Raw genomic sequence first — 20,445 nt, 5'->3', positions numbered from 1 at the left:
CAGATAGTAACTGACCAACTTTATTAACAGCTTTTGTCTTTAATGTTTCACCAGCCTCTTTTACACGTGCGCGAACGGATTCTTTTATTGGACGATTTTCTAATACATCGCCTGCAACTTGTATACCTGTTTGTAATGCTTGGCGACCTAATGCTTTGGCACCTTGTTTAAGGAATGGTAATGCAATACGTGCTAAACCTTTAAAGAAACTACCGATACCGTGTCCACGTTGATAAACTGGTCCTGAAAAATAAGGTATTCCACGACCACGTTGATAACATATACGTCTAGATTTCATTTCTTTTATTTAGGAGCAGCGCGTTTAAAATGAAGTGTTACCGTCAATGTCCCGGAACGAAATGGCAAATTTCGCCCTGCATGGTCCTTTAGTAGTACTTCGATATTGTTAAAACAAAATTTTGAAACTGGTAAATAATGAATATCTTGAAATGTAATTGTTTGCACTTTTCCGTATTTTACATTGCAAATTGTTGCAATACGTAATAATGGTGCCTTGGTATCACCTAAATATTGATATTGTACAATATCACTATACACAAAAATTTGATGTGGATAACCAATATCAACGTAAGGTTGTTTAAATCCACGTTTATGTAAAACAAGATCTTTATTTTCGGGAAATCCTAATTGTAAAGACAATGTTGGTGACAATGTAAGTGATTTAACACGTTGATCACATTCTACGAATACTGTATTTGACACATTAAATCTTATGAATTTGGAAACTTTATTTAATTCTTCGATTAAATGGTACACGGTTGAATAATATCCCGGTGTAATTTTACTTTTCTGAGGTTCCCCATCTTTTAATGTAAACCAAACAACATTTTCACCATCGATAACATTATGACATGTTAGCGGAATGTGTATTTCACTTAAACCAACACACCAATCGGATTCAGATAATCGAATAGTATTATTTAATTGATTAATAAAATGTGACGGACTATTTTTAGGATATACATCAGTACTAGCATTTGAAACGAGTGTAATGTAAAAACTATCATCAATACTATCAGAAATCATTTTTGCTTAAAGTGTAGTGTTAAGTTTGAAGTTCCAAATTGAAATGGTAGTTTTTGCCCGTGTTCATCTTTTAAGTTTACTTCTATCGTGTCAAAATACTTTTTCTCTACTTTAACATAGTGTGGTGTGTGAAATAGAAAACATTTGATGCGTGCATGCTCTTCATCATAAACATTCAGTTTTCGAAGTAAAGGTCCAACATCTTGTTGTTGCTTTACAACATCAACACAAACATTTACTTCAGTTGGAATATTATAATCTAAATTGCACGGGAATTTTCCACGTGGTAGTATTCTTTCTTGTGTGTTTGGTGGTTTTAAGTATACAACAGGAGAAAAATCTGTTGAATGTTCATTAATAAAACCTAAAATGTGTTGTAATCCTTTTGTAATACCAATCATACATTGATCGGATGATTTTAAAATATGTGATATAAATACTTGATTTTTATTTTTATGATATCTTATCATACGTACATTTTCAGGTAACATATCTAAAATACTTTTTATAGAAGAATAATATCCCGGTATGATATTAATTTCGTGACGTTCATGTTTACCATCAATTACAGTATTTATGGTAATTTTTTCGTTTTCACCTACATTATAAAAACTCCAAGGAATATTAATTTGTGTTAATGCAACACCCCATTCACCATCCCTTAAATCAATAGGTTGTGCAAGTTTTATTCTATACGATGCTGTTGTATTATCAAAAAGTTTACTACTTGCATTTGAAGGAAGAGTAACGTAAAAGTCGTGTTTAAATGTTGAATTCATGTTGAAGACTGAACAGATTTCGCTTTAATCCATGAATTCATACTTGACGGATATCCTAACCACTTTACATAAATCCACCCCTTTTTTCGTTTAAGTACTTTTTCAATTAAATAATTTTTATTTGAATTAATTATTACTTTTTGTAATTCTTGTGCATAAAATATTCCTTTAATTTCATCACCATTCCAATCTTTTAATTTATAAGTTACTGGATTTGATTTAATACATCGATCTACAACAAATATTTCTTGCGACCATTTTGGTAAATATCCTTTCTCTAACTTGTGTTTATATTTACTGACACGTACATAATCACCCGGATGAAATTTACATGTTAATTTCTTTTTCGCGGTTGATGTTCCATATAATGTGTTCCATACTTGATTAATGTTTGAATCATTTACTTCTGCAGGTGCCATTTTAATACTTTTGTGATACGAATGATTATAGTTATGTACAATTTTATCGAGAACATCAATATAACGATAGGTATTCTTTGCTGTAAAGTATCGATACAATCTTTCTTTTAATGTTCGTATAAAACGCTCTGCTATTGCACATTTAATTTCCGAATGCACACTATAATGATTGATTTCATTTTCTTGAAATAAACGTTTTACATGTTGATTATAAAATTCACCACCTAAATCTGTTTGTACATGAAACACGGGTAATTTTAACTGTTTAAAAATTTTTGTGATTGCTTTAACCATTTCAGGACCCTTTTTTGTTTTTAATGGAACGCAATACGCATACCGTGAGAAAATGTCAATACAACATAAAATATATTTATAATTATTATTATACTTTGCAATATTTTGCATATCTGCTAAATCCATTTGTAATGTTTCATTCGGTGCACTAACATAATATTTCTTTCGCTCGAAGACTTTTCGTGCTGGTGCATGCAATGTATACGCATCTTGTGATGCTAACCATTCTTTTATTTTCTTTTGTGATAATTTAGTTTTACGTTGCAATGTTTTAATACTAGATAAAGAAGCAGGATTTGAATAATCATAATATATTTTTGATAACTTTGTCATTTTTATTACATTTTATATTCTTTCCAACCTTTTAAAAAATCTGTTTTACGAATTTTACTACTAATAACTTTCGGTGTACTCACAGGAGTAGAAATAAATTCTTTAGGAACATTAAGTTCTTCTAACAAAATTTTAAACTCTTGAATTCCTACTGGTTGTCTTGAATATTTTCGCATACGAACAACATCATTCACTAAATCTATAATATTTGAACCTGGAATTTGTTTTCCATGTATCTTTACTGTTCCTGATTGATCCCAATCTATTTTATTCGAATTTATTAATTGTTTAATTAATAGATCTGTTTTCCTTCGATGTGTTTTTGGTACTGATTGTAAAATGTCCGATACAACGGGTAAAATAGAATGATTCTTTTCTTCAGATGATGTTGATCCTTGAATTTCTTTTTCAACAATAGGTAATGTAACAGGTTTTTGTGTAGATGAATACTGTAAATATTGATGTAATGCTTGCTGGTACATTTTCCATTTTTCTTCAACACTAAGATCACGACGTTGTAAAATATTACTCATTTCTTCATCTAATCGTGATTGATGTGTATCTATAGTCTTAGCATTTGATTGAAATTGATGCATTGCATTCTCCGGAACTAAAATCATTTTACGTAAGCCTGACATGATTTTTATCTTCCAAAAATACTACTTGCTACAGCTCCTAGAATTGGACCTAGTAACATTGGTAAGAACGCACCGCCTTTCTGAAGTAATATCTTCCTTTTCTTGTTTAATGCTGTACGTTGTTGAGAAAGAACTCGCAAGATCTTTTTATGTCTACGTAATCGTTGCTTCTGACGAGAATTTAAAGGAATGTTCCCTTTTATTGTATTTTTAGCAACTTGTGAAATGGTTCGTATTAAATCACCTGAAGCATTTTTCAAAATATGTTTACGTTTTGCTGCTTTACATTTACACAGAGCACGGAGTGTGCTAAAGTGTTGTTTCACCTTCAACATCTTGATAACAACTAAACATAAACTACCATTTCATCGTCTTTTACGCTTGTGTACACGTACATTGTTTCATCGGGAAATATGTTTGTACGAATTCGTAATGCATCATTTGTTTTTTGTGTTAAATCAAATAATAAATAAGTATGAGGCGAACGTGTTACTTCATCAAATACATCAACGATATGTTTACTTTGTCGTGGCATAATTTGTCTAGCTAAATATTGAATTTGTAATTTATCACGTGGATTTTTAAATACTATAATATAATGTGCATTTAAACTAATATCACGTGCATATTTTCCTTTTGGAAACAAATTTTGTACTATAAATATTACAGTTAATTTTTTATGATGTGCATATTTTGTAAATAAATTTGCGACATCACCATTGGTTTCAGACATTAAATCATCTAATATTAATAATGAATTTTCTTCAATGTGAAAAGTATTCATATCTGGAATTCCCTCTACGAAACGAATATTTGCATGAGAATCCAAGTGTGGTATTACTGCACCGTAACACCATACAATTTCACGAAATGTTGTAGTAAACATATGTTCACGTTCATTAAGTAAACGATTTACAAAACAAGTTTTACCAGCCCTTGATGGACCAGCAATTAAAATCGTAGAGGGATGATTAAACTTTAACATCTCGTTATCAAATGATTGCATGGAATAGAAAGCTCACCTTTTTATACATTCGCACACACACTCTTACTCAACAAAATTAAAAATGACTAGACTATTAAAATGACTAACTATTTAAAATGACTAGAATATTTAAAATGACTAGAATATTAAAATGACTAGAATATTTAAAATGACTAGAATATTAAAGCATGTTCTTAATATAATCACAATCAATAAGAGTCAATAAATAAATAAATAACTAAATAAATAAATAAATAAATAGAGCTTCAATATGAATTTTGACAAAGAGTTTGCATAGCAAACAAAATAGCACGCACACACTCAAACACATTTGGCGTTCGTGGATCAAACGTTAAGTCTCTTGGTAACCGTATGGTAATGTCCTAGTCTTGTGTACGTCATGTAAAAGAATATCGTCTTCGTCATCAATACGTTTACGTTTTTTGTTAACCATACGGTGTGTTTTGGTCTCACGTCTTGAAAAGATTTGGAACCCACGTTTGCGGATAATACTTGTAGGATTTTCTATTATTACAGAATCAATTTCTTCTCGCACTAACGCATAGAAGCTCTCAAAATTAATTTTTTCAGAGGTTCTATGGTTCAGTGTTATCCCCCGAATTTTGTAAATGTGCCGAAATTCCCCTGCAGCATTTCTAAGCCGCATACAATAGTTTTTGGGCCCTAAAGCTATGAGAGTGATAAATTCCCACCCTTCATCTATTTCATCAGTTAAATCCCCAAAATAATTACCCAACTGTAACACGGGTTCCTCATCTTTCCGTTGTAAAAACATAATACTGTCCGTATCACAGTAAAGTGCTCGTTCAGGTCCTACAGCAGTCAAAAGGTCATAAAGTTTAAGTCTGGCCCACGAAGTAATAAATGCTGCTAAGACGACATTGGAAAATCCTAACGGGGTGTTATCATTTTCCAAGTCCTTGTAGTTCATTAGTAAATGCCTATCACCGACTGGAATCACTGAATGAACTTCATATCTTGCCAATGAAAGGTACCTAAGAAACTCTTCTGAGTTGTTGAGGATTGCACACTTCATCGTGTCCGGGCGTTGACCCCATTTCCCATACAGCGAATTAAGGTATAATTTCGCTGTTGCGCGCAATCCCGGGTTCTTCCTTATATTATTATAATTTAATTTAATGCCTTCATGGGCATAATATTCATCGATGTATTTCTTTTTGTCTTCTTCGGTTTTGCAAGAAGCAGGAAAACCTGAGGCTTCCTGTTTCATTTGAAGAAAGGAGTTCACGTAATTCCCGAACAGACCACCTGAATTCCCTTCTTCTGGGTCCATGAGTTCGAACTCCCAAATTTCGTGAATATCGATGATCTTATAACCTTTTTTAAGAGCAAGGTGTAGCTCTGGAGTACAAAATGTACTTGTTATTGCACGCTCCATTCCCTCATGTGTACATTCCCCTACAACTTCATTTCCCTCTTCTTCCATACATGTCCGGCACAAGCCAAAAAGTAAGCGTCCACCTGCCACATATGGGAGAATAGGAAAATACATGTTTTTAGGAGGCATAATGGTACATTTCACTAACCCATGAGTATTTTCCACTTCTGGAAAATCCGGCCCCCTGTGAATCTTAGGCATTCCAATCGGCATTGGTCTACGTGCCATTACCCAAGGATATAGAGACGTAATATCATAATATTGAATTGTCTCATTATCCTTGCAATTAACGTATGATCTGAAGACTTCAGTACGTCCACCTTGATAAGCCATTCTTGGAACAATAGGATCCGCTAGATGAGTACAATGTTCTTTAATGAACTTTTGTAAATCTTTATCTGTCTTCACCTTATTGTCCCAAGTACATTCCCAGATCTCGTGTAACTTTACACCAAGATTTTGAATGTATTCTCGGCGTCTCATGGTTTGTTCGTACCGTCTTGCATACGTATCGCAAGGATCCTGAGAACCATGAATGATTTCATCACGGTTATTAGGAACACATGAAACACACCCGTGGAAATTGCATCCATAAAATTCATACACTGTTTTTGTACTTGGATCGTATCCATCAACCCTGTATTTACCGAAGCGTACCTCCGGACCAGTACCACAGTACTGGATATTCCTACCAAGTTGATGCTCAACATATTTTAACCACAAGAGTGCTTTTGCACTTTGTCGCTCATTATGTTGAAATCCCTTTGGTGGAATTACAGCAATGGTATTCTCCGGTAAGTACAGAGTACGGTACGTTTTCATACTTAACCCTGCAACCGTGGAACAAGCAATAAAACATTGGAGACCATTCGTCTTCTCTTCTATGATGTTGCTAAATTTGATGATAGCTTCTGTAAGAATTCTAACATCATTTTCACAGTAAGCCAACATTTCCTTTTGGAGATCATACTCCTCGCCACTTGCAGTACGTTCTTGGTGCCAGGCGATTAGTTGCTGTCTTTCTTCCGTGGATCGCGAATCAGGATCAAAATATTCAATAGCGGGAACCGGACCTACATAATTTTGATTTTCCAAAGTATTAAATAAGTATGGGAAATCTCCCTTTTTCAAATTTCCAGATAGACCTAACGTTTTCGGAATTTTGGATAATTTAATTCCAAGGAACAAATACGTGTCACGGAAGAAGAATCTATTTGCAATATTCATACAAAATATCTTTTGACCCTGTATCAGAACATCAGGAATAATATGTTGCTTCTCAATTAGATTTCTTAAGCAGAAGATACCATCAAAACGTCCAGAATTATGAGCCAAAATTACTATACGTTGAAACACTGGACGAGCCATTAACACGTGTTTAATGAAGTCATCCATTGTTTTAAAAGAAAACGATCGATTTCCATTTTTATCACCGCAAAAGTTGCAGGGATCATCCAGAGATTTGCTTATACAGTGTGAACATGTATGTCTGCTACAAATCAGGGCGACTTCATGTTTCCTTTCACCATTCTCATTTTCAGGCATTAACATCGTTTCTATATCATATGCAATGTACATAAACCTTTTGATATGTGTAGGCTTCAATTTTTGCACAAAGCATTGATGGTTAGGTTCTACGTGAACCTTACACGTGGCACAAAAATGTTCACCACACTTATGTGCAACTTTTCGAAGTCTACTATCAGTCATGCGATCACAATCGGGACAAACCTTTACATAATGACACTCACTAAACCCAGCTTTATTACATGCCAAATGATTATTAAAACATTCACCCTCAGAAAACTTTCTATTACATGCATCACACTTGATTTTTCTTAATGTTGGGTTTTGGTAATGTTCCTTATTGCAAGCTAAACATCTAATTTCACACTTGTGTTTATGCCGACGTTCATCGTATGCTTCCAAACATTTGGTGCAATACTTTCTATTTTCTAAAAAGGATGTAATGCATTTAATTGGTGCGAAATGGCCAACTGTATTACCTCTTTCGTAATAAATATACATTTGCTTTGGTGCAGGAGTTCCAGGGACAAGAACCTTATATTTACGTTCATTAACGGATTCATCTCTTATATAAACAACAATTTGATACTTTCCTGAAAAATATTTCTGAAAAGTATCAACATCGCTTAGATCGCAACCATTCTTGGCTTTAACATTAACATTTGCATCTCTACAAAGTCGGTCTGCTTTACTTTTCCAAATTTTATCATTGTCTCTTTTTAGATTATATAAACTATCTTTGTTTCCATTTAGTTTCTCCAAATACCAAACAATACTCTTTGGCAGACAGAGCATATCAGATCCGTTTATATAAACAATGTGACGGTTAAGCACTTTTTCCATGTCTTCATAACGGGCGGCATTACAATCTTTCCTAATACCTTGCCCGCTTACGTTTTTAACTATATGGAATCGAAATTGGAGTTCATTTCCGAGCAAAAATTCTTCATTGGAATTTAGTATATTTTCCAATGAAGTTAAAATGACCTCAGCACTTAAATCGCTCTTTTTTCTCCAAGGAATATACGCTGGTTTTTTGTTTCTACTGTTCGAGCTATCGATACAGAGACCAACGTAATCCTCTGCTCGGGCGTCAGCGAGAACCTCGTCTAACGCAAAGGTAACTAATTTCTTAATATATCCTTCCGGATTTTCAATATTGTTTTCACCAGAAGGACGAACAGCGATTTCTCTTCCACGAAGATTAAAATTCGTGAAATCTTTTGTGCTGTCTCTTACGATTTCGAAGTTACCATCATCTGATTTTTTAAATTGTTTGTGACCAACTTGGTCGCGCCTATGCGACACATTTCCATGAGATGGTCCTGCTTGTGGAGATACTGATCCATAGCCAATAGTATCCCGTGAACATTGCACATCTGGATGAACATTGTTTACAGGATTTGTCCCTTGGGTCATTTGAGCAGATGAAACTGCATCGATACCCAACTCTTCTTCTAAAAACTTACCCAGTATCTCCATATAATCATCATTATTATCTACGGAATTTTGATTATATTCTTGTTGTTCAGCATCATCAACAATCATTCTATTATCCATCATATTACCCAAGTTTGAATTTCCTTGAGGGGTATTGACTATGGAATTATTACATGATGATGCTAGAACATTACGTTGGGCCAAAACAAAACGCGAGCCATACTGATAAAATTGGGATACCTCTCTATCATTCACTCTATCAAGTTGTCCTTCTCCCCTATTAAAATAATGAATAAACCTCTCGTGCGCTAAATGATACATGTTCTCCCCTCTGAAAAATCCTGCAGAAAAAAGATCTAACACATCTGCAGAGGAAAGACATGTATTCAAAACTGCGTGTTCATCAGAAGCAAAATACTGATGTAATAATGAAAGCAAATACTCACACCTTTCACTCCCTCTATGGCCATCCTTCTGTAATTGTACAATTTTCTGCCAAGCCGCCAGGACTCTTTCAGCATTATGCAACCCCTTCAACTCTTCCTGGAAGAGGGTTTCATCCACGACATTAAACTCCAAGTTGAAGAACTCCATCTGTAATCAGGAATTGAGTTTCTTCTTAATATAAATATAATAATAATAATTTGATGTTTCTGTATGTCTGTTAATACAGTCACTTGAACTTCAATATATCTATTTGTTTTGTCTTGTTTTGTTTTTCCTTAACACAATAATTTCTTCTTATATCCAATTTTTAACTTGACTAATAATATACAATAAATTTAAATTTGAAGATGTAATAAAATTATGTCATGCAGGTATCGCCGTCAGCATTCAAATGATTATAATTGTACAACAATACGGTATATATACAATACAAAGTATGACGTCACACAAATATAAATAACAAGTTTCAACATGTTTTGCAATTTTCCTTGGAGTTTGCAGTGCAAACGATACTGCAAAAGATATGAAAGGGGAGGAAATCAAAGCCATGCCGCCTACGGTGGGAGAGGAAATCAAAGCAATGCCGCCTACAGTGGGAAAGGAAATCAAAGGAATGCCGACTGAGTGGGAGAGGAAATCAAAGGAATGCCGACTGAGTGGGAGAGGAAATCAAAGCCATGCCGCCTACAGTGGGAGAGGAAATCAAAGGAGTGCCGACTGAGTGAAAGGGAAAATCAAAGGAATGCCGACTGAGTGGTAAAAGAAATCAAATTATTTCAGTTTACACAAAGTGTTCCGACTAATTTATTAGGAGAATTTAAATAAGAACAAGTTTCGAAAGGAAACGAGAGAGTAAATAAGTTGTGTGAGGGAAAATGAAAGTCATGTATCCTACAGTGAAATTATAAGGGTTGCGTTACATAAACATCTTTCTTGAATGTTAGTAAAAATAATAAATTAATATGCTGAAATTAATATAAGAACTCCAAAAGTTAGAAAAAACAAACAAAAGTAATGAAAAGAAAAAGTGAACATGTCCGTTTGGACATTAGAAATAAAAATATTTAAATAGTATAGTGAAAATCAACATAGGGACACCAGGACATTGGAAAAACATAAAATGAAGAAAAGGAAAAGTGAACATGTCCGTTTGGACATTAGGAATAAAAATATTTAATCACTATAGTAAAAATCACCATAGGGAGGTCAGGAGATTGGAAAAACATAAAATGAAGAAAAGGGAAAAGTGAACATGTCCGTTTGGACATTAGGAATAAAAATATTTAAACAGTATAGTGAAAATCACCATAGGGAGGTCAGGAGATTGGAAAAACATAAAATGAAGAAAAGGGAAAAGTGAACATGTCCGTTTGGACATTAGGAATAAAAATATTTAATCACTATAGTAAAAATCACCATAGGGAGGTCAGGAGATTGGAAAAACATAAAATGAAGAAAAGGGAAAAGTGAACATGTCCGTTTGGACATTAGGAATAAAAATATTTAAACAGTATAGTGAAAATCGTTATAGGGAGGCCAGGAGATTGGAAAAACATAAAATAATAAAAAGGGAAAAGTGAACATGTCCGCCTGGACATCAAGAATAAGAATATTTAAACAGTATAGTAAAAATCACCATAGGGAGGTCAGGAGATTGGAAAAACATAAAATGAAGAAAAGGGAAAAATGTACAATTCCATCTTAACATTGGCTACTAGCTAACATGTAATGTATCTACTGCGCATCCATATCATGCACTGGTAGCCGTCGCGCAGAAAAATAAATGATTTTGTGCATGGCGGGAAATGTACATGGTCATCTTAATATTGGTTGTTTACTAACATATAATATACCTGCTGCGCAACCATATCACGCACTGGTACCCTCGCGCAAAAATGAACAAATATGTGCATGGCGGGAAATGTACACGGTCATCTTATCATTGGCTACTAGCTATCATGTAATGCACCTACTGCGCAACCATATCACGCACTGGTACCCCTCGCGCAGAAAATGAACAAATATGTGCATGGCGGGAAATGTACACGTGCACCTGAATAGTGACTTACACAAATCTAGCCTGTATTATAATTTACTGAATGTGTTGCGTACAAAAACAACAAATATTACATATCGTACCTATATAAAAAAACTACTATGGATCTCTTGCGTACGGGAGCGGTGTGTATAGATACCATACGTTGTCTAAGCATTACTGATCTTCGCGTAACACGTACCTATCCGCGCACGTTACATTATAATGTTCGTTTTCGCATTCGCGTCGGGGTTCGGACGCGTTTTCCATTCGCGTAGCCCGCGCCGCGCCGCGTTTTCCGCTACCGGGCACCCGCGTTGCCGCAACCGGATGTTAATGATTACGTATTCACATCTAAGACAGTTTCCTACTTGTGCAAGCAAATATGTTTATGCAGAAGCCATTAGGTAAGTGACAAATTGTTTTTTATATTCAAATGATATTAAAATTGAAATTGTGTATAGGTATAATACATACAAAACAATACCACATATAAAATCATGTGTACCAATGCATGACACAAAACAGTGCAACAGCACAACCGTACAAAGTCATACATACGAAAAGCTACAATACACATCCACACATACAGACATACACATGTACACACACCCTAATGCTTCACCACATACAAGTAAAAGGCTGTCTACTATCGAAAAGGATAATGTACAAACACACATACAAACACACATATGTACACACATGCATGTTAATATGTCACCACACACACATCACATACATAGGCAAGCAGCAATAATACAACTGGAAACACAAAACAGAAGGCTACCAAGGCCTACAGAGGCAAACCTATGTACATGCACGGCAATGCTCCACCACACACATCACCTACACACAAAATGTCTCAATAATACAACAGGAAACACAAAAGGGAATCCTACCAAGGCCTACAGAGTTAAACCTATGTACATGCACGACAATGCTCCTCCACACATACCTCATACATAGGCAAAGCCACAATACTACAGCAGGAAACACAAAGGGAAGCCTACCAAGACCTACAGAGGTAAACCTATGTACATGCATGGCAAAGCTCCACCACACACATCACATACACACAGATTGTCTCAATAATACAACATCAAACACAAAACAAAAGCCTAGCAAGGCAAACAGAGGCAACCTATGTACGTGCACGGCAATGCCGCACCACACATACCTCATACATAGGCAAAGCCACAATACTACAACAGCAAATACAAAACGGGAGCCTACCAAGACCTACAGAGGTAAACCTATGTACATGCATTGCAATGTTCCACCACACACATCACCTACACACAAAATGTCTCAATAATACATCAGGAAACACAAAACGGAAGGCTACCAAGACCTACAGAGGTAACCTATGTACATGCACGGCAATGCCGCACCACACATACCTCATACATAAGCAAAGCCACAATACTACAACAGCAAATACAAAACGGGAGCCTACCAAGACCTACAAAGGCATGCATTTGTACAAGCATGATAATGCAGCATGAGACACATACATACATACACACACACACACACACACACACACACACAGATACATACATACATACATACATGCAGAGAAAGAAAGAGAGAGTGAGAGAAAGAGAAAGAAAGGACGGATGTCTATCAACGCACAAACAAGCAACAGGCAGATATACTTGTAAATAGATTCCTACATATAAACATATATACATATAAACAGTTGTGGGCACGTACATATATACATATATACACATATACAAACAATATATATGGTCATAAACCAAAAACGTAATCAAATACCCTCAAATAACGGATTCATATCAAAAGTTCATACAAAATATGTTACAAACTTGTCTTGATATCGTTCTCCTCCCGTTTCTCATTCCACCATTTCACTCATCATAAAGAAAACTACGATAAAATAGCTCAACATGTGTATTCTTGGGACGTAAATCTATTAAATGTCATTTACATGTATAAAATACAAATATACCAGTCACCCCACCGTAAAAATGTCTTACTACGCCCCTAAAATGCGTATAGATCGTTTTATCCTATCTCTTTCATGAATATTTAATCTTTCTAGCCTAATTTTTTAAAAAATAAAAAAGATTCCAATGAATGAATGAATACTGGTTCCATTTTATTCAGTCAAAACAGAAAAGTCTTCCTTTTTACGGCCGACCGTCATAAAAACATCACTTGTCATTCAAGGGAATTCCGGCCAGGAAGGAAAAAGAAAAAAAAAATGTCAACAAAAACAAGTATGTTACCCAAAGCAGTTAGACTTGTCTCATTCATTGATAGTTTCGTAGCCGGGAAAAGGATGTTCTAGGGGGGGAAAGGGAAGACTGGTTCATTCACAAGTTTTGCTACTATTTTCTTCTTCTTTTTCTATGGACGTAAACAAACCCTTATACCTATTTCATTCACAAACTTAGAGGATTACCTGAGTCTCTCAAAAGAGAAAGTATACCTTCTATTTGGTTAGAAGAGCCTGATCTATAGGAACACAAAAATGCTTGTAATTCACGTATATTTTAACATAAAATGAATAAAATTAACATGATTAATTCCCGTTTTTAATCTTTTATCATTTCCAAATACTTTTCACATCTCAATGGATTGTAATAATCCAAAAAATTCAAACATATATTCGTCTCATAATAGTACTTTACTCTTATAGAAGTCCGTATTTACATTGAAAAATCTGTTAAGATATGATTCTATCATTTATATTTCCAATACAAGAGTTCAAACACCGATACCTACATTCGATAAGTGTGTTTACTACAGTATTTCTCAATCGAACATATAATAACTATTTGGTTTCTTTGCTAAAAGTGGTACGGTAAATCAGTGAAAAACGTTCTCTCTGGTCCCGGGTTCAATTTCTGTCCGTAGAAAGTTATGTTGGACAACATTATGTCTAATTTTTCTCGGAATTCATCCCGCTTTCATTAACTGCAATTTATAATCTAATCTAATCTAATATGTTAGTCTAACTGACATAATTGTGGGACGTTACACTGATTAACTTCATTTTGTTTTTGCATTCATTATATCCACTACCATTTACTTCAAACGATTTCCAAGTCGTAGGAATTTCATTCCATTAAACATCAAGGATAGCATATGAGTTCCCGCCGGGATCAAACCCGTGTCTCCCCCCGTACAATCAAGTGTTGTTCCCTCTAAAACATGTAAACAAATACTCGTTGATTCAAAAATATGTCTGCTAAGAAAACTGTTTCCCTCCCTATGTCCACATTTCAAATGCATAAAAATAATAAATATTCTTACCTTAATGATGAACTAATCACAGGAACAAAAAATATATCACCAGCAAGGTTTCATACAAAAACAATCACAACGAGTATCACACAAATAATATCAATCAGCCAAGAATCACCAACTCAAAGAAACAGAAATCAACTCTGAACGGAATACTTATTCAATAATAAAATGTTCGTTTCTCTTCTTACCAATTTTATAAACAGGTCTTCCCGCCAAAACAAGTTTGGGCAACTCAGTTCACCCTCCGTCCCTTCTACCTTTGCGTTCAATATGGGATCCGGCGCGGGTCTCTTTGCAGCAGTCATAAGCAATAAAAGAAAGAATGTTTCGTTTCAATACAATCTTTACAAAAATCGCGAAAACAAATTCATGTAACAACCTAACTGTTACGTAAAAGGGGAACAATACATAAAGCTTTTTCAAAGTTCAATGTCAACTTTGGGTTTTATTTTCTCTTTTTTTTCTGTAAGGGAGTAAAAAATTTCTTGAAGGACATCTAGAATGCAATCTTCACAAAGCTCTCTAAAAGTAGACAATAATCCCTAACAGTTTCTTTTTAACAGTAACTAGATTGCACAATTGTGTTCCAAAAATCTTTTTGAGGGGGACTCTGGTATCTATGTGAAGGCCACTCTGTAATTAAATCTGATGGTTGTATCTAACGGTCAATCCTAATTTTTTTCACAGCTCCTTTCGGGTGAAGGACGATATCACGTCATAAATACCTACACAGAATCACAGGTGTATCCTCCAACAAAGATGGTTAAATCTTCAAAGAATTCTTCAAAGAATTCATATATAGCCAATACTAAAGCGTTACTTGGCCTTGCATCAACTCTCAAAAACCTTGAGCAAATTGTAATTTCTAAGAATTCAGGTGTCAAGGATTTTTCCAACATCTTTTCACATATTGGCAATAATAAATGATGAAAGAACGTATCAAAACACAACAATAAAGTTTTATTTTTCAAGATAACCTTCAGTCAAATTGTATTTTCTACGAATTTTAACTTTCACAGCCATAAATTGTCAATAAACACATATTTTCACTCAATAAATAACATAAAAAACACTCATAAATAGCAAACACCCCTCTAATCATGCAATAAACACCATTAACTCGACGCCAAATGTCTAAAAAACTGGAAAGACTACTACGATGGTTACGTCTATCCCCTACTCGAGTGTTGCAGCATTTACGGCAATTCCGGTTTTAAAAGGGAAAAGATGGTCTATTTTTACAATATTAAAAATTACAATTTAGGCCTATATTTATTAATCCACATTCTTTCTTTGTGAAAAATGGGCACTGCTGTTTGTTCTATTATAAACATTCATCTTTTGCTTCGGTAAATATCTTTAAATACCTAAGAGTAGAACTCCATTTGGGTGAGTGGAGGAGGGGAAGCAGGAAGTCGTTTGGAGGGCCAAGCCCTCATTTGCTTGCCCGTGGATACACCTGTGCGTTTCATGTGATAGTCAACTGTCCACAAATTGAAATACGGAGATATCAGCAAGATCGACATCGTTCGTGCTTGAAGTTGGGGGGGGGGGGGCAGCGTGAACTTAGCCCTCTACTAGTTTTTTCCTTAAATCTCCGGGACTAACAAAGCACAAACGATGGGGTTTCATGCACAAACGATACAGTAACCAATAACACTAATCCCATTGTTTTTGCTGTAACGGACCATTTTGGTACATGGCCCTTACAGTATATTTATGCTTTAATAGAAATTCAATTTCTCAACTCCTGCTTTAGCTGCCTATCTAAAAGTTTAAAATGGTTGTTTATTTTGCTTATTTGTTTCGCGCTCGATCCTAGCCATAGGAATTAAATACACATTTCTGATTGGTTTGAATTATTGTTGGCCCGCTCCTGTAGTACACATATTAGGGTAATTTTGGGTAATATGGACAGTTCAATAATATTGACAGACCTAAGGTTATCAGAGTATTACTCATTCCAGAACTAAATTTGGAAAACTAAATTTGTTAATTGATAACTTTGTGTACACCAGTTAAAAGCTGAATGCAATGACTTTTTTTTTGTTTTTTTTTCAAGAGGTAAGTGATTGTCGTTATTTGATTTGCACATTTTGTTGTGTGTAAATTTCAGTATCATGGATATAAGGAATACATGCACTATAATCTTTTGAAAACAAAAGTCAGCTCATTTATGGTAATCTACAGACATCAATTATCACTCATAGCAAAGGATGGAGCTCCCCGATTACATTCTAACTGCAGTGTTGCAAATTACTACTCATTGTCATTACGTATAATATGGGCATATTCATTTTGTACAGAATGGGCAGTTATAATAAACATACACTTAACAGATCAGACAAACAATGAAACATTTTCATATTATACATACCTTTCCATCTTGAAAGTGAATGTTTCGAAAAATATTGTAAGCGCAGAAATTATATTTTACTTCGAAGTACGCCTCTATCTGACTTGAAATAATTGGCACAACCAACTGACAAATCTCTCTTAAGACCACTCAAAGAATACACATTACAAATTTGTGCCAAGTTTTTAAATCCGTGATCACAATGATCGATTTTTAACTAAACTTGGGTTTTGCTACGTTTCATCATAAGCGTGATAAAAATCGGCAAATATCACAAGGGCAGTCAACTGGTTCCGCGCTCTGCCTTTCTAGCCCTAATATAATAGCAAATGACGCTTACGTTGGAAATAAACTGAAATATATGAGCAAAACCTATATTTTACTTTAATCATATCATATACATTTATCAAATTTATTTTCAGTGTCGTTGTAGTTTGCTAGTAGCTAAAAATATTACAATGCGCATTGTGTATTTTCTTTTTAATGCTTTCATATACGAGAGCCATCCGGAAAGTGGTACCCGTTTGTGCAATAAAGACACAGTAGTACATATTAACAAATATACACTTTTTTTATTGGAAAGAGCATACTTTACACTACGTTTTCCACATAATCATCAAGCAAATTGAGGCATTTGTCATACGTGTGACGAGTTTTTGTATTCCAGCGTCATAGTCCTCCGCCGCCAGCGTATTGAGATACGTAGTCACGCCTCGTTTAAGTTCTTCATCGCTGTCAAATCTTTTTCCTGCCAGAAAGTCTTTAAGCTTCGTAAAGAGGGGAAAATCCGAAGGGGCCAAGTCCGGGCTATACGGTAGATTGTCGAAGATTTCCCACTTGAATTGCTGCAGAAGTTGTGTTTTCCCAGCTGCATGGAGCCTGGCATTGTCATGAAGGAGAATGACGCCTGTAGACAACAGACCTCGCCGTCGATTTTGTATTGCCCGTCGTAATTTCTTTAATGTTTCACAATACACATTAGCATTAATTGTGTCTCCACACCGGCACTGCTATCGTCACGCAACGTCGCACAGAGCAGGCAGACAAGCCACTGACGCGGTCTGACCTTGCTCTGCTGCTCCCCGAGTCGTCAGTGCTTAATGCGGGGCAAACGGGTACCACTTTCCGGATGGCCCTCGTATTTTAGAGTATTACTATATGGCTTAAATTTGTTCAGTATTTAGTACCATTTCATCCATTATTATATTTTGCTCTTAATTTCTCACTGATAATTTAAGTACTAATGACAAGCACTTGCTACCTGCCCGCATTACATATACATTTATTTATTTATTTATTTGTTTGTTTGTTTATTTAACAATCACCAGATTCAGCTCAGAGGTCATTTTATACTGGATCTCTAACAACAACAACAACAATGGAAAGGACTTGGGAAGGTATCGGCTAGTTCCTGTTTAGTAGGTACCATCCCGGCATTTGCCATGTAGGACTGAGGGAAACTCTGGAAAACCCCAGTCAGGATGGTAGAATCTTGTTAAATATGGGCAATTGCAGTAAGGCTAGTATTTTTAATTTTGTCGGCAACCGTTCAAATATTTTTGAAAGCAAACTCTATGAGAGTAAACACAAGGAATCAGTCTACATTGCTGTAATATTTGTTGTCAAAATATATTTTAATACAGTAAATCCTCGTTAACACGAATTCCAAGGGACTGAAAAATCAGGAGTTCGTGTTAACCGGGGACCCAAATTTTATTATTGGAATACATTTTCTCCATACATACGCACTACAGTATAAAGACTATACATACCACTACAGTATATTATGTATGTCATAGAAAACACTAGAGATGGTATCGAGTCGAGACTGAGTAGTCTCGTCTCGGTTCCAAATTCGAGACGAGACTAGTTTCGGTCTCGGTACCATCCTCTGAAAAGTGAAAACATTACAGTAAGTTTATTATCCTATCTTCGAAGATTAAAAACAAAAGTTTCCACGCAGAAAATCAAGGTCAGGTGGTAAAATTGATAACTCCGCTAGCAGGGTGAGTACCACTAGTAACGGAAAGGTATTTATGATTGCTGTCACCAGTTTGGAGTTACAGGGGAGAGAAGATGTTTTGTCTCGAGCTGTCGCCAGCTCGTCTGCCAAGCACCTGCATGTTCAGCGCTTGACGGAGGACAGAATCAACACCTCATAAGAGAGGAAAGATACCTGTTTCTGGTTTTTCTCTTATTTACAAGGCAATTTTCGTCTGTATAAATACTGTATGACAAAAACTGATTTGGAGTGAAATCTGAAATAAGAAAAATGATCTAAAAAAAGAAAAAAACAAAGGATTGAAAGTTCGTGTTAAATCAAAACCTTTACTGACTCAAGGGACTAAAAATTAGTTCGTAATTCGTGCTAACCGAAATTCGTGTTAACCGATAAAACTTCCTATAAGATAACGTGCAGCGATACCGGGACCGAAATTTTGTTCGTCCTAACCGAGTGTTCGGCTTAAGCGAGTTGGTGTTAACGAGGTTATACTGTATTTATGAGAAATTTTAACATTTTACTTTTACTGCCCATATTACACAAAATACCCTAATCGAAGTTGCACACCTGAGTGTTACGTAATGTTACGTGAAATCATGGGGCCAAAGGTGGAATAAAACTAGCCCTGAGGTGCTTCTAAGTTCCTTCGCTCGCTGACGTTCGCTCAGATATATTTCATAACGTAAGTAAATCACTTTTTTTGTCAATGAAGTTATGTGAGCAAAGTGGACTAATTACCACGTGATATTACGTCACGATCGGATGGTGTAAATTACACCGTGTAACTTGAATGTAAATTTAACTACATCCCAAGGAAGGCAAGGAAGCGTATGCCTACATTTCCACCTCCTGGTGCCTTCGGAACCTCCTTTCTCCCTAATTCCGCACTATTCCCTACAACCTCTAGCTTCGCAAGGGCTCCACTTCTTACTCTCCTCAGAAATCTCTAGGTAAATGGTGGTAAAGCACAATTTATGCATTATGTATTACGTACAATGACAAATGAGTATTATTTTCAACTTATTTTAATGATAAAAGTGTTATGAAATTTTAAACAAAAGTTAAAAAAAAAACTTTTCTTGGGCCGGCTTTGAATCCACGCGATAAGCGATTTTCATTTCTAGCCCTCTCGCTAGCACGCTCTGCTATGAGGACCGACAGCATCTTGCGTTTGATTTGTGCTATACAACGTGTCTCCAAAGTTCCCCGACATAGGGTAACTCTGTTATTATCAGAGTTACTACAAAATGTAAGAGAGAAACCGTTTCCAAATATGTTTTCAATTTAAACTGAAGGAATCTTTAAAATCGGACTACCTGTTTGGACTGTACACTCTTTATGAACCCAAAGTAAAATGAAAATACAACGTTGCCATTTACCTGGACCCACAAGATAAGTGAATGAAGTTACTGTCTTTTACTCTAACGTGTCGATGGCCAGTCCC

The sequence above is a fragment of the Thermobia domestica genome, chromosome 15 (assembly GCF_964235325.1).
Source record: "Thermobia domestica chromosome 15, izTheDome1.hap1.1, whole genome shotgun sequence".
NCBI lineage: Eukaryota > Metazoa > Arthropoda > Insecta > Zygentoma > Lepismatidae > Thermobia > Thermobia domestica.
This window is presented reverse-complemented; position numbering follows the sequence as displayed.